The sequence below is a fragment of the Macaca mulatta genome, chromosome 8, assembly GCF_049350105.2.
Source record: "Macaca mulatta isolate MMU2019108-1 chromosome 8, T2T-MMU8v2.0, whole genome shotgun sequence".
In the NCBI taxonomy this organism is placed as follows: domain Eukaryota; kingdom Metazoa; phylum Chordata; class Mammalia; order Primates; family Cercopithecidae; genus Macaca; species Macaca mulatta.
In genome coordinates, this window is record NC_133413.1 from 36,139,257 (window position 1) to 36,154,208 (window position 14,952).

Sequence of the window (14,952 nt, forward strand, 5' to 3'; positions counted from 1 at the left end):
TGGGAAAAGGTAACAAAAACATCCTAACTCCTAAAGTGCCCCTTCACAGGGGCTCACATCCCTTCGGCTGCCATTTTGTTGGCTAAGGTACATCACGTGACCAAGCCTGTGGAACAGAAAAACATAATCTCTCCTGAGTGACACACTCTGTAAGGAGGGGACAAATGTTCCGAATAACAATACATTACCATGTATACCTTTACCTTTTTACTAAGCAGTTTCTTTCTGCAGTCGTACATCTCACTAAACCATGTATACAAATGCTCAATAACGTATGTCCTGGGATGTGCACTGGAACTGCTTGTGTCATAGCATAAAAGGGAGTCACACTGATGTTCTAGGCAACTTCTAAAAAGAATAGAGTAGCACCACATGTACTAATGTACTATCATGGAAGGATGCACAGGTTATACTTAAAAGAAAAGTTATAGAATATACTGGTTTCCTATTGCTACTGTAACAAATTACCAGAAATTTAGTGGCTCTAAAGCAAGATACATTTATTGTCTTACTCTGGGTATCATAAATATAAAATTAAGGTGTCAGTAGGGCTGTATTCCTTCTGGAGGCTTCGGGGATGAATCAGTCTTCTTGCTTGTGTTAGTTTCTGGAGGCTGCCTGCATTCCTTGGTTTGTGATCCATCATTGAATTACTCCAACCTTTTGATTCCATCATTATGTTTGCTACTACTATCTCTGATCTGCTTGCCTTCTTCTTCTAAGGAACATGTGATTACATTGAGGCCACTCTAATCATCTAAAATAATCTCTCCATCTCAAGATCCTTAGTTAAATTACATCTACAAAGATCTTTTTACATGTAACATGTTCACAGGGCCCAGGGATTAGGATGTGAACATCTTTGGGAGTCATTATTCCGTCCATCACAAATAGTACAGAAGTCAATTTCTGTGCACACATGTACATACACACACAACACATGTATGGATACACGAAAAAATGTTTGGAGAGACATTATCCAAATAACCCACATAGTTATTCATAGGGAACAAGAGTAGAAGCAGGGTAGGAAGTGAGAGAATATGGCACTTTTAGTTTCTGTGCTATCCTGTACTATTTTAATATTTTAAAGACAACTAACACAAACGTGTAGTTAATGTGTGCTAAAATTTGTTTACTGCTTTTGATGTAAATAGAATAATTGAACATTGCTTCGAACTTCATATTTAACATATTTTTACTGAAAACTCTGCTTACATTTTAGTCTTCATAAAAACAATCAGTTATAATTACATGAACCAATTTGATAGTTTGGCTTCCTTTCTCTTCTGAACAACAATGTGCACATTTTAAAATTAGAGCAGGTGTAAGTAACTTAGGTATATTCCTTCTATTTATTTATTTTTTAAATTTTGTGACACATGTTTCTCTTTCAAAGTCCAATGGTATGTATGAATTTCCTCCCTAGAAAAATACACTTCAAACTTAATGTGATTATCACACAATTTGAGATGTTCATGAAGCCCATTAATTTTATTTTAACAACCTCCTGCCATAAAGGTGTTTGCAGAAAAAAAAAGTGTCTTTCTTAAAAAATTATTGTTGAAAAAAGACTTACCTATAGACTTACCTATGAGGCTGCCCTATTGGAGCCAAATTCTATTCTAGTGCTTTACCGTACTATATGGTAGCCTCTAACTACATGTCTCTTTGAATTTAAATGTTAATTAATTAATCACATATTCATGGATTGGAAGAACTAATGTTGTTAAAATGTCCACACCATTCTAAGCATTCTACAGATTCAATGCAATCCTTATCAAAATTCCAATGGCAGTTTTTATAGAAATAGCAAAACAGTCACAAAATTCATATAAAATCACAAAAGTAGTGATTTTCATATAAAATCACAAAAGTAGTCAAAGTGTTCTTGAGAAAGAAGAAAAAAGTTGGAGGAACATAACTCCTCATTTCAAATTATAATCCAAACTTACACTAATCAAAACAGTATCGAACTGGCATAAAAGTAGACATACAGTCAAATAGAACAGAATAGAGAGCTGAGAAATAAACCCATGCATGTAAGATCTAACTTATCTTTGGCCAGAGCACCAAGAATATACAACGGAGAAAAGATAATCCCTTCAATAAATGATGTTGGCAAAACTGGATACCCACATGCAAAAACAAAAACAAACATGAAATTAGATCCTACTCTTTAATCACACAAGAAAAATCAATGCAAAATGGATTAAAGACATAAGCACAATACCTAAAACTGTAAAAAATCCTAGAAGAAAACATGACTTTTTGATGTTGGTCTTTGCAATGATTTCTTGGCTGTGACACCAAAAGTACATGCAATAAAAGCAAAAAATAGACAAGCGGGACTACACTCAACTTAAAAGATTCTGTACAGCAAAAGAAACAATCAAAGGAATAAACAGACAACCTGAAGGATGGGAGAAAATATTTGTAAAACATACATCTGATAAGGGATTGCCATCTAAACATTAGGAACTCTTAAAACTCAGTAATAGAAAACCAAATAACCCAATGGAAAAATGAACAAAGGACTTGAATAGACATTTCTCCAAAGAAGACATACAAATGGCCAACAGGCATATAAAAAAATTCAATATCATTAGTCATCAGAGAAACTCAAATCAAAACCACAATGAGATATCACTTCACATCAGTTAGAATGTGTGTCATTAAAAAGAGATAAGAAGTTGCTATTGTTTGAACGTGTCCCCCAAAGCTCATGTGTTGGAAACTTAATCCCCAAAGCAACAGTGTTGAGAGGTGGAACCTTTAAGAGGTGGTCAAGGTCATGAGGGCCCTGCCCTCATAAATGGGTTAATGCTGTTATCACAGATAGAGGTTAGTTATCTCAGGAGAGGCATCCTTATAAAGGATGAGTTTGGCTCCCTCCCCTTTTGCTCTCAGGGCAGTGTTTGCTTGCTTTTTCACCTTCCTGCATGGAATGAAGCAGCAAGAAGGCCTCGATAGATACAGGTCCCTCAACCTTGGACTACCCGGACCCCAGAACTGTAAGAAATAAATCTCTGTTCCTAAATTACCCAGTCTCAGGTATTCTGTTGTAGCAACACAAAATGAACTAAAACATATATGTTGGCAAGAATGTGGAGAAAAAGAAATCCTTCCACTTTGTTTTTGGGAATGTAAAATCATGTAGCCAGTCTCAAAAACAGTATGGAGGTTTCTAAAAAGTAAAAATAGAACTACTATGTGAATGAGCAATTCCATTTATGGGCATATATCCAAAGGAAATGAAATGAGGATCTTTAAGAGATATCTGCACTCCTGTGTTCACTGCGGCATTATTCACAATAGCCAGGATATGGGAACAACCTAAATATCCGTCAGTGAATAAATGGATAAAGAAAATGTGCTACATACATACAATGAAATATTATTCAGCCTTTCAAAAGGAAATTCTGGTATTTATGCCAACATAGGTGGACCTGGAGGACATTATGCCGTTGTTGTTGTTGTTTTATTCGAGACAGAGTCTCACTCTGTCACCCAGGCTGGAGTGCAGTGGTGTGATCTCGGCTCATTGCAAGCTCTGCCTCCCGGGTTCATGCCATTCTCCTGCCTCAGCCTCCTGAGTAGCTGGGACTACAGGCACCCGCCACCACACCTGGCTAATTTTTTGTATGTTTAGTAGAGACGGGGTTTCACCATATTAGCCAGGATGGTCTGGATCTCCTGACCTCGTGATCCGCCCACCTTGGCCTCCCAAAGTGCTGGGATTACAGGCGTGAGCCACGATGCCCGGCATGGAGGACACTATGTTAAGTGAAATAAGCCAGACACAGGAACACATATTTGGCATGTTTTCACTCACATGTGGAATCTAACATAGTCAAACTGATAGAAGGAGAGAGTAAAGTGGTGGTTGCCAGGTGCTGGCTGGGAGAAGGGAAAAATGGAGAGGTGATGGGTAAAAGGTACAAAGTTTCAGTTACGCAAGATAAATAATAACTGGATTTCTATTTCACAGCACACTGACTATAGCTAATACCCTACTGTATACTGAAAATTGCTGAGAGAGTAGATTTTATGTTATTTTCTTACCAAAAATAAAACCAATAATAATAATAAAGAGGATGGGAGGAAACACTAGGAGATAATATGTTATGGCCTTGATAATGTTTCAAAGGGTATATTTTTTCCCCAAATTCAATGACATGTATACATTACATACGTGCAGCTTTTGTAAGTCAATCATATCTCCTTAAAGTGGTTTTTTAAAAAACTAATGTCAGGAGATCAAGACCATCCTGGCCAACATAGTGAAACCCCGTCTCTACTAAAAATACAAGAATTAGCTGGGTGTGGTGGCGCATGCCTGTAATCTCAGCTACTCAGGAGGCTGAGGTAGGAGAATCTCTTGAACAAAGGAATTGGAGGTTGCAGTGAGCCGAGATTGAGCCACTGTACTCCAACCCGACGATAGAGCAAGATCCGTCTCACAAAAACAAAAACAAAAACAACAACAAAAAACCCTAAATTAATTAGAGGTAAGCAATTAAAAAATTCAGTTTCTTCGTCACATTAAACACTTTTCATATGCTCAACAGCCACGTGCAGCTAAGGGCTACCATATTGGAAAGCACAAACATAGACTATTTCTATCACTGTGGAAAGTTCTATTTGACAGCCCTGTTTCAGAGCATGTGCTCCAGGCTTCAAAGTGAATGAAAATGAGATTTAGATTGAATTATTCTAAATAATCCATTATTTTAAAAGAAGTAATATTTCTTCAGCTGTAGGCACTGTCATATAGGGTATCTTAGTTATTTTCATTAACAATAGTTTGAAGATAATATTATTTTCATCTGTAAAACACTGAGGCACAAGCAATTTGCATTCAAATGGCTAGTGTTGGCATAACCTATATTTTAAACCCAGGCCTTGACCATGCTTAGTGAGTGCAATTAAATACTGTAAGCTGCCTTTCCTGATCTCAATGCTTCAGGCTCACACACCTCTGGAGAATATAATTTTAAAACTTTCCACTATCAAAAGTTCCATATTGATATGTTACACATAGAGTAACTTTTTTTTTTGACTAATTTTGTCATCTGTTTATACCTACAGTAATGGAACATCTTGCCAATAGGTTTGCCTAAAGACAGCAATACTCAACAACTTTAAAGCTTATTTCTGTGAAGCAGAGTTTGCTTCAGGAAATGTATTTCTCTCATCCTGCCTAATTGCTTTAGCCTCTGGACCAAGGCATTGTTCGGAATTGGAAGTGATACTACTGAGAATATTTTAGAAGAAAAAAACTGATGCATAAGAAAGCCCCTACCATAGTCATCAAGTGACAGAAAGATAACTTTTTTTAAAATTTATTTTTTATTATACTTTACGTTCTAGGGTACATGTGCACAACGTGCAGGTTTGTTACACAGGTATACATGTGCTGTGTTGGTGTGCTGCACCCATTAACTTGTCATTTATGTTAGGTATATCTCCTAATGCTATCCCTCCCCTCTCCCCCAACCCCACAACACGCCCCGGTGTGTGATGTTCCCCTTCCTGTGTCCAAGTGATCTCATTGTTCAGTTCCCACCTATGAGTGAGAACATGCGGTATTTGGTTTTCTGTTCTTGCGATAGTTTGCTGAGAATGATGGTTTCCAGCTGCATCCATGTCCCTACAAAGGACACGAACTCATCTGTTTTTATGACTGCATAGTAGTTCATGGTATATATGTGCCACATTTTCTTAATCCAGTCTGTCGTTGATGGACATTTGGGTTAGTTCCGTCTTTGCTATTGTGAATAGTGCTGCAATAAACATACGTGTGCAGATGTCTTTATAGCAGCACGATTTATGATCCTTTGGGTATATCCCCAGTAATGGGATGGCTGGGTCAAATGGTATTTCTAGTTCTAGATCCTTGAGGAATTGTCACACTGTCTTCCACGATGGTTGAACTAGTTTACAGTCCCACCAACAGTGTAAAAGTGTTCCTATTTCTCCACATCCTCTCTAGCACCTGTTGTTTCCTGACTTTTTAATGATCGCCATTCTAACTGGTGTGAGATGGTATCTCATTGTGGTTTTCATTTGCATTTCTCTGATGGCCAGTGATGATGAGCATTTTTTCATGTGTCTGTTGGCTGTATGAATGTCTTCTTTTGAGAAATGTCTGTTCATATCCTTTGCCCACTTTTTGATGGGGTTGTTTGTTTTTTTCTTGTAAATTTGTTTGAGTTCTTTGTAGGTTCTGGATATTAGCCCTTTGTCAGATGAGTAGATTGCAAAAATTTTCTCCCATTCTGTAGGTTGCCTGTTCACTCTGATGGTAGTTTCTTTTGCTGTGCAGAAGCTCTTTAGTTTAATTAGATCCCATTTGTCAAGTTTGGCTTTTGTTGCCATTGCTTTTGGTGTTTTAGACATGAAGTCCTTGCCCATTCCTATGTCCTGAATGGTATCGCTTAGGTTTTTCTCTAGGGTTTTTATGGTTTTAGGTCTAACATTTAAGTCTCTAATCCATCTTGCATTAATTTTTGTTAATTAATGGTGTAAGGTGTAAGGAAGGGATCCTGTTTCAGCTTTCTACATATGGCTAGCCAGTTTTCACAGCACCATTTATTAAATAGGGAATCCTTTCCGCATTTCTTGTTTTTGTCAGGTTTGTCAAAGATCAGTTGGTTGTAGATGTGTGGTGTTATTTCTGAAGCCTCTGTTCTGTTCCACTGGTCTATATCTCTTTTTTGGTACCAGTACCATAATGTTTTGGTTACTGTGGCCTTGTAGTATAGTTTGAAGTCAAGTAGCGTGATGCCTCCAGCTTTGTTCTTTTGGCTTTGGATTGTCTTGGCAATGTGGGCTCTTTTTTGGTTCCATATGAACTTGAAAGTAGTTTTTTTCAATTCTGTGAAGAAAGTCATGGGTAGCTTAATGGGGATTCCATTGAATCTATAAATTACCTTGGGCAGTATGGCCATTTTCACGATATTGATTTTTCCTATCCATGAGCATGGAATGTTCTTCCATTTGGCTGTGTCCTCTTTTATTTCACTGAGCACTGGTTTGTAGTTCTCCTTGAAGAGATCCTTCACATCCCTTGTAAGTTGGATTCCTAGGTATTTTATTCTCTTTGAAGCAATTGGGAATGGGAGTTCACTCATGATTTGGCTGTTTGTCTGTTATTGGTGTATAGGAATGCTTGTGATTTTTGCACATTGATTTTGTATCCTGAGACTTTGCTGAAGTTGCTTATCAGCTTAAGGAGATTTTGGACTGAGACGATGGGGTTTTCTAAATATACAAATATTGCCTATGCTTGGAATTCTCTTAAAAGCGAGACTTTCAACAGGACCAAGAATACTTTCAACCCATTTTTGTTTCTAAAACATCTCTTGATGAATTGGGGTTTGAACTGAAAATAATAATATATAAATAAGAGCCAGATGAGGGTTTAAATCTAGTCATTGCTCAGCCTACACATAGCTTAGGTCTTAATTTGCTCAGAAAAATGGCTGACTTTTTCTAATGTTTATAACAATGCCATTGACTTGTCAAGTGACATTCTTAAGGGTCCTCCTTTACCTAGAAGTCCACACACAGGGGAAAGTTTTTCTAATTTGCTTTAAGGTATTGTGCACTTAAATGCAGTTAAACATTTTTGAATGATACTTTATCACAATTACTAACTTAGGGAACATAAAGTAGGAGAGATTGAAACACATCATGGGATTTAAGTGACACACTATGCAGTATTAAAGAAAGAACAATGCCTCCAATGCTGATGCCTAGAACTGGTACAAAGGAAAACAAATGCTAGAGAAACGAACTCTGGATAAAGATCAGTTTGTTTGTTTATTCAATAATTTATTTGGAAGGAAGGTGTGATTGGCAGAGCCCTTTAGAGGTTACCTGGGTAGAAGATGGGACTGGGAGAAAGCAAGACCATGCAGATTCTAGCACCTAAATTTTATATCTCAGTTAATTCATTTCTATATGTGGCTTCTAACACTTAAAGAAACTTCTATGGCTAAGTTACATTTATTATATAATTACAATTATATAGTTATATTTGAAAAGAACTATCTTAGAAACTTGATTATAGCTATATTCATTCAGTATTTGCTATGTGACAGGTAGTCACAGGTATCACCAATTTGATCTTCACAACAGCTCATGTGGTCTTATCATCCTCTCTCTATACATGAAACAGTCTTGGAAAGGTTAAGTAACTTGCTTAATATTACCTAGTCAATGACAAGGCTAACATTTTAATGACATCTGACTTTCTTCAAAAGCGTTACTACTAAGAAATTCCATACAGTAGGTTAGCTTGATTGTAATAAAAATATACTGAATTAAGCACCTATTTTTATAAAAATAATAAAATTCTTATTGAAAAACACAATCACAAGAAATAATTTGATATCAATAAATCTCAATTAATTTGACTATAAGAGCTTTATTGATCCACATTTGTCTAGCTGTGCTTTTTTTTTTTGACAGAGTCTCCCTCTGTTGCCCATACTGGGGTGCAGTGGCATGATCTTGGCTCACTGCAACCTCCACCTCCCAGGTTCAAGTTATTCTCCTGCCTTAGCCTCCTGACTAACTGGGATTACAGGCACATGCCATTGCACCCAGCTAATTTTCGTATTTTTACTAGAGACAGGATTTCACCATGTTGGCCGTGGTTGGCCATGCTGGTCTCAGACTCCTGACCTCAGGTGTTCTGCCCACCTCGGTCTTCCAAAGTGCTGGTATTATAGGCTTGAGCCACTGCACACAGTCTCTAGCTGTGCCTTCTGCCGCATCACATGCAAACCTGACCCTCTGATCCCATTGAAAAACTCAATAATCTTGAAACAAGCATTTCATTTCACAAGGGTGCATTTTTGCAGTATGTTTCCTACAATAATCTCTCTATTGCCTCTCATCTGCAGAACTTTCTTACCTTCACTGACATCTCTATCAAGTCTATTTAGTTTCCTCCTCTTCCATCTCTGTAGCATTTTGAATGAAAATTTTAATTATTTTGCTATATAGATACAAATATAAAAATATGACACAATTATCACTTTATATGTCTGTTAGGGCAAGGATTATATGTGATTCACCATATGTACTCTAACATATGTTGGACCTGCAGTGAAAGTTGCTTTAGTAAATGAATAAATGAATGAATGGCAACTACTGAAAATTTCCACAACTTGAAAGGGTAAGCGGTTAAATATGGTTTAAAAACAGTCTCCCCACATGGCCCATTCTTCTGTTTCCAGATCCAAGAGGACACTTTACCAACAAGTAACACTCCAGGAGATGACTGAAGGCCAGTCCCACTTCTCTCTCTCTGGTCCTTTCTTCAGCAGGTTCATTCCTTCATTCTTCAGGTCTTAGCATCAGGAAGGTTTTGGCCTTTGAAACTTGGAATGACTTTCTATTGTTGATTGCCATTTATCCCTGCACTGTTCCAATTGGAATATTAGTACAAAGGAAGCACTGGAAGTTGCCAGAGAGATTCTGTACTTCTTTCCTTTCCCAATATTATTCACTCCCTTACATTGTTTATATTTGCATGATTTTTGTGTCTGTCTTACTATATAATAAGCTTCTTTGGTGATGGGTACAATATCATGACTTAGTCCTTATTTCCTAACATCACCATTCCTTACTGGCACCTTCATGCAGGACTCAGCAAGATGTTTTGTTCACAGTGCAATCCCTGAAGCTATTAACTAAATGACTATCTTTGGTAAATATCCTTACAATATGCAATAGTGCTTACCAGTGCGTTGCATTCCCCGTGGTACATCAGGCAGGACTGTGTAAGCAATAATTTTCAGTCTCTATGGTTAGAAGGTTTTCTTCAAGTTAGTAAGGAGGTTTTTTTGTTTTGTTTAGTTTTGTTTCACCAGGCACTTGATTGCATAATGTGCTTTTCACATGGATGACCTCACTTGAGATAAGTGGTCATGGTCATTTGCTTGCACATGGGTGTCATACTCAGTCATGTGATGCTGTTACTCTAACTCCAGTTTTTTGGATGAGAAGATCTAGGGTATACTGAAAAGTTTGGTCAGTTATCTATGAGGCAATGTGGTCAGATAATTTCTTTTTTTTTTTTTTTTTTTTTTTTGAGACGGAGTCTTGCTCTGTCGCCCAGGCTGGAGTGCAGTGGCGCTATCTCGGCTCACTGCAAGCTCCGCCTCCCGGGTTTACGCCATTCTCCTGCCTCAGCCTCCCGAGTAGCTGGGACTACAGGCGCCCGCCACCTCGCCCGGCTAATTTTTTTGTATTTTTAGTAGAGACGGGGTTTCATTGTGTTAGCCAGGATGGTCTCGATCTCCTGACCTCGTGATCCGCCCGTCTCGGCCTCCCAAAGTGCTGGGATTACAGGCTTGAGCCACCGCGCCTGGCCATGGTCAGATAATTTCAACCAATAATACTGAATCGTGACTACTTGATTCAATTAGGTCTTTTTTTTTTTCTTTTACAGAATTAGGAACACAAGTAACAGAGACAGAGAAAAATGGTAGAAAGGGTTAAAAGCAGTCTTAGTAACCTTGGAGATGTGGGGAGAAAATTAGAAGACAGAAGCAGAAATAAGAAGGCCCTGAGTCACAAGTCAGGAGAACCTCTGGAATGAAAGTAATGAAAACCAGCATTTGAATGGGCAAGATGAAAAACAGAGCGACTCTCAGTCCTAAGCACGATGGTTGAGTTTTGGACAGTAATGGCAGACATTCCAGTGCTCCATGAGGTTTGCCCAGATGTTCCCATTATACTCTATTTTCTCCTGTTTCTGTAGTTCATGGATTTGTTTCTCACTAGGTTACCTAAATGCCTTAGGCTTTTTCAGGTTTCTTTGTGAAGTGTTATTCTGTCAATGAGCTTTCAGTTTAACAGCAGCAACAACAAAATTAAAGTTAATAATTTTTCGGTTAATTAAGAGCTCGCCTTCTAGTTGAAGACTTTGCATATTAGCTGAATTTGAATTTAAACAGTTCAGTATATTTGGTTAGTGTTTATGAATCAAGTAACTAACACTGAAGATGTGGGTAGAGATCCTCATTTCTAAGTCTCATCTCCTTATATCCTATGTGTTGCCATTTTTCTTAAGGTCAAATAATAAAATTTGTATTTAGGGACCAAAGAATGTCCAAGGGGATTAAAGTCAATTAATATATTCATTGTAAAAAGTGTTAACAGAGTTGGGAAGTTTCAGTATTCAATCTCAAAAAGCAAAATCTATTATGTGATTTCAGTGTGATAGAGGAGGCATGAAATATTTTTTTCAGTCCCAACAAAGAAATAGGTATATTCTTAGATATATGTATAATTTGCTGTTACTTACTCAGCTTATAGCAAAAGTTCTTGACAAAATGGTGATCAAGTACCAAAACAGTCCATTTAAGGTGTTATGCAGAGTCCATGCCTTATGATTTTTTAAGTGGGAATTACAACCATATGTCTTTGATGGTTTGGATATGTAACTATTTAAGGCAGTGGACTGGATAAAATTACTTTTTGGAGATCCTCTTCTAAGCTATAATTCTGTGATCATTTATGCATTTTGTATAGTAGATGTTAAAATGTGAATACATGCAGTTTGAACAATGAAAACATTTTATCAATTGCCCTGTAGATGTGTGTTTCAATAGCTTTGTGACATGTAGGAAGCACTTTACAGTATTAGGGAAAAAATGATACAGTATCATTAGCAAGTATAGTAATCATAGATGTGATTAAGAAAGCCCTGTGTCATGGTTGACAATAATCATCTGAATAAATTGCTATTGCTATACATTATCCATTCTGTGCAATTATCCTGCTGGTTTCATTGAGTCTGCAGATAGTTCAAATAATCTGCAACAACAAGCAGGACAAAGGTCACTTGAATGAAGTGCACTACAAGTACAGAAAATTCATAGAAAAAGCCAGAGTTGCCCTGGCTAAGGCATCATAGTATTTCTCCCACACAAAAACTCTTCTCCCAAACCACTTGGGTGTCAACACACTTTGAAAAAGCCATTAACAATGTAAATGCTTTATTACCTCTGAGTTTTGGGAAACAAAACAAAACTCCTAGAAGGCTTTTTATTTCCTTCCTCAGTTTTCCAAAGGGGGACATACACAAATAGCCAAGATGGTCTGAAGACATTTGAACCAGTAACTTGAGGTCCCTTGGGAATGTGCACTCACTCTGATTTACTTTCCTTTCAAATGAGAAGCAGGGGAAGATCTATTCCCATGAATGAGTTGTTAGTGACCACACCTGTTGCCTCATCCTCACGGTTCATCTGATAATTCACTCACTCACTCACTCATTCATTCATTTATTCAATGGATCCGGCTTGAGTGCATAATATATGTCAGCCTTGTATCAGATACTGGACAACTCAGAACCAGAGGGAGCTTTGACAAGAGCGAAGATTATCTTCTATAGAGAATCGTCAAGAGTTATCCTTGTAAGTAATTGTTCATAAATCATCACTAAGGGCAATTGTTTAAAAAGACAAACTCGAAGTGGTGAAGAACTTAGAGCCTGAAATGAGTGTTTCAAAGGAATGTTTGAAGAAGTTCATAAAGTACCTAGACCAACAGAATATGTTTATTGAGTGGAAGACAAATGATATTCTGAGAAAACTCTGTCTGGGACCCATGGGCAGAAAACAGAAGGCCAACATAATTTCGATTGAAATAGAGATGTCCTCTTTTCTAGAGTCTCACAGCATACTAACCAAGTTTAAATTTTAAGGACATTTTCTGAGTGTTTTTTTTTTCCTTTTGTTCCTCTGTGATGTCGTCCCATGGGAGAAATATACATTATTAACAGTACATTTTTGCCACCGGATTCATCTTATGGATCACTGGTGCCCACACCACTAAAAGCCACTTCTTCTATACTTGTACTCAGTTAATAGTTCCCTAGTTTGTAGTTATAGTTCTGTGCCACAGGCACTAACCACCGTCTCTGAATCAGGAGCTGACAGATATGAGAAAGGTATGAACAAAACCTAAAACCTCATCTAGAGGAAAAAAGCTTCCCAGAGTCATTATAACAAAGTAAGAGTCCTCACCAACAATAAATATCATTTATTAAAAACAAAATCTATACGAAGCTTTTTGTTGGACAGTTTTCATACATTATTTCACTGAATGCTTTTCCTCAGCCCACAAGGTAGAAAGTATTTCTCTTCTTTTATAGATGAGGAAACAAGCTTAAATTGAGTAGTTTGTTTTAGACCAACCACACAGCTAGTGAGTGGGTTTAAATGGAGATTTGTCTTACCCCTCAAACCTGAATTCTTACTGACTCATATGATGGTAAACATCTGCTGGTGACTGAGTACTGAGCCAGGAGCACTGGAGTTATAAGTCAGAGGACAGAGAATACAAAATGGCAGCCAGGAGAGGCTCTAGATTCCTCTGGAACTAACTCAAGTCCTGTCCACAGCACTTACGAGCTGTGTCACCCTAAACAAACCTTCTGAACAATGGTTTTTTTCTTGTTTAAATGGGGGTCCACAGTTGTGTATATCTCCCAGGATCCTTGTAAATTTTAAATGAGGTGATGCATATTGCATAAGTTTCCTGTTGGTGCTTTAACAAATTACCACAAGCTTAGTGGTTTAAAACAACACAAATTGATTATCTCACAGTTTGGTAGTTCAGAACTCCAAAACAGACATAGCTGGCTAAAATCAAGATGTCAGCAGAGCTGCATTTCTTCTGGAGGCTGCAGGGAAGAATCTGTTTCCTCGCTTTTCGAGCTTATGGACAATTTCCACATTCCCTCCATTTTCAAAGTCAGCAATGGCCTGTTGAGTCTCTCTCACATCTTATCGCTTTGACATTGACTCTTCTTTTGCCTTCTGCTTTTGCTTTTAAGCACCCTTGAGATTACACTGGGCCCACCCAGATATTCTATAAACGTCTTCCTATTTTAAAGTCAGCCAGTTCCCCTTTAATGCAACCTAATTCCCCTTTGCCATGCAACAAAACATATTCCGATTCTAGTCATTCAAACGTGGACATCCTTCTTCTTTTTGTCCAGGGTTGGAGGCATTATTCTGCCTGGCAAAAATATAAAGTATCTTGTGCTTGTAGAGAACTCAATATATAATTTCTGATGTGATCATTAGTATTATTTTAATATGCAGATAATATAATTTATGAATCCATTATCCTTATGAAATGCTCAAACAGCTCAAACACACACATATAGTTATGTATATAGTTATACCTATATACATGTACATATATATCATTATAGCTCCAAACTCCTGAATTTTACTCCCTTCAAAGGTAACACTATTAAGAGTTTAGCATGCATCCTAATAGAGTTTTCATTATTTATTCCAAACATATAAATATACATATATATATTAACGTGAAATGGCATAATATGAGGTTGGTGCAAACGTAATTGCATTTTTTTGCTGTTACTTTTAATGCAAAAACCACAATTACTTTTGCACCAACCTAATATCATTCATATTATTTAGTAACTTGCACAATAGTCCCCCTCAGTAAGTGTATCTTTACCTTATTCTTTACTCTATGGTGTCTTACAATGGAAATATGCTATAATTTATTAAACCATTACCTTCATGGTTTAAGGTTTATATCATTTTTGGAATTATAAACAATGCTACAATGAGCATCTTTGTGTACCTTTGCAAATGTAATCACTAGAAGAGATTTCTTGAGTAGAATGGATGTGCTAGCTTAAAAATATTACGTAATCTCTATACAATACACACACACATACATTTCCATTGAATATATAGGTGCAATCAAATTGTACACCCCTCATCTTCTCTGCTCATATCCCCACTCTAACTACCACATTACTTCTCCATGCTAGTAACATGTTCCATCTCCAGTCTGTTGCTAAGCTTAGGTATATAGATTATAATATAATTCACTGTTACTTTGACTCATAATTCCTTGCTCATCAGCTATATGAAACCACTA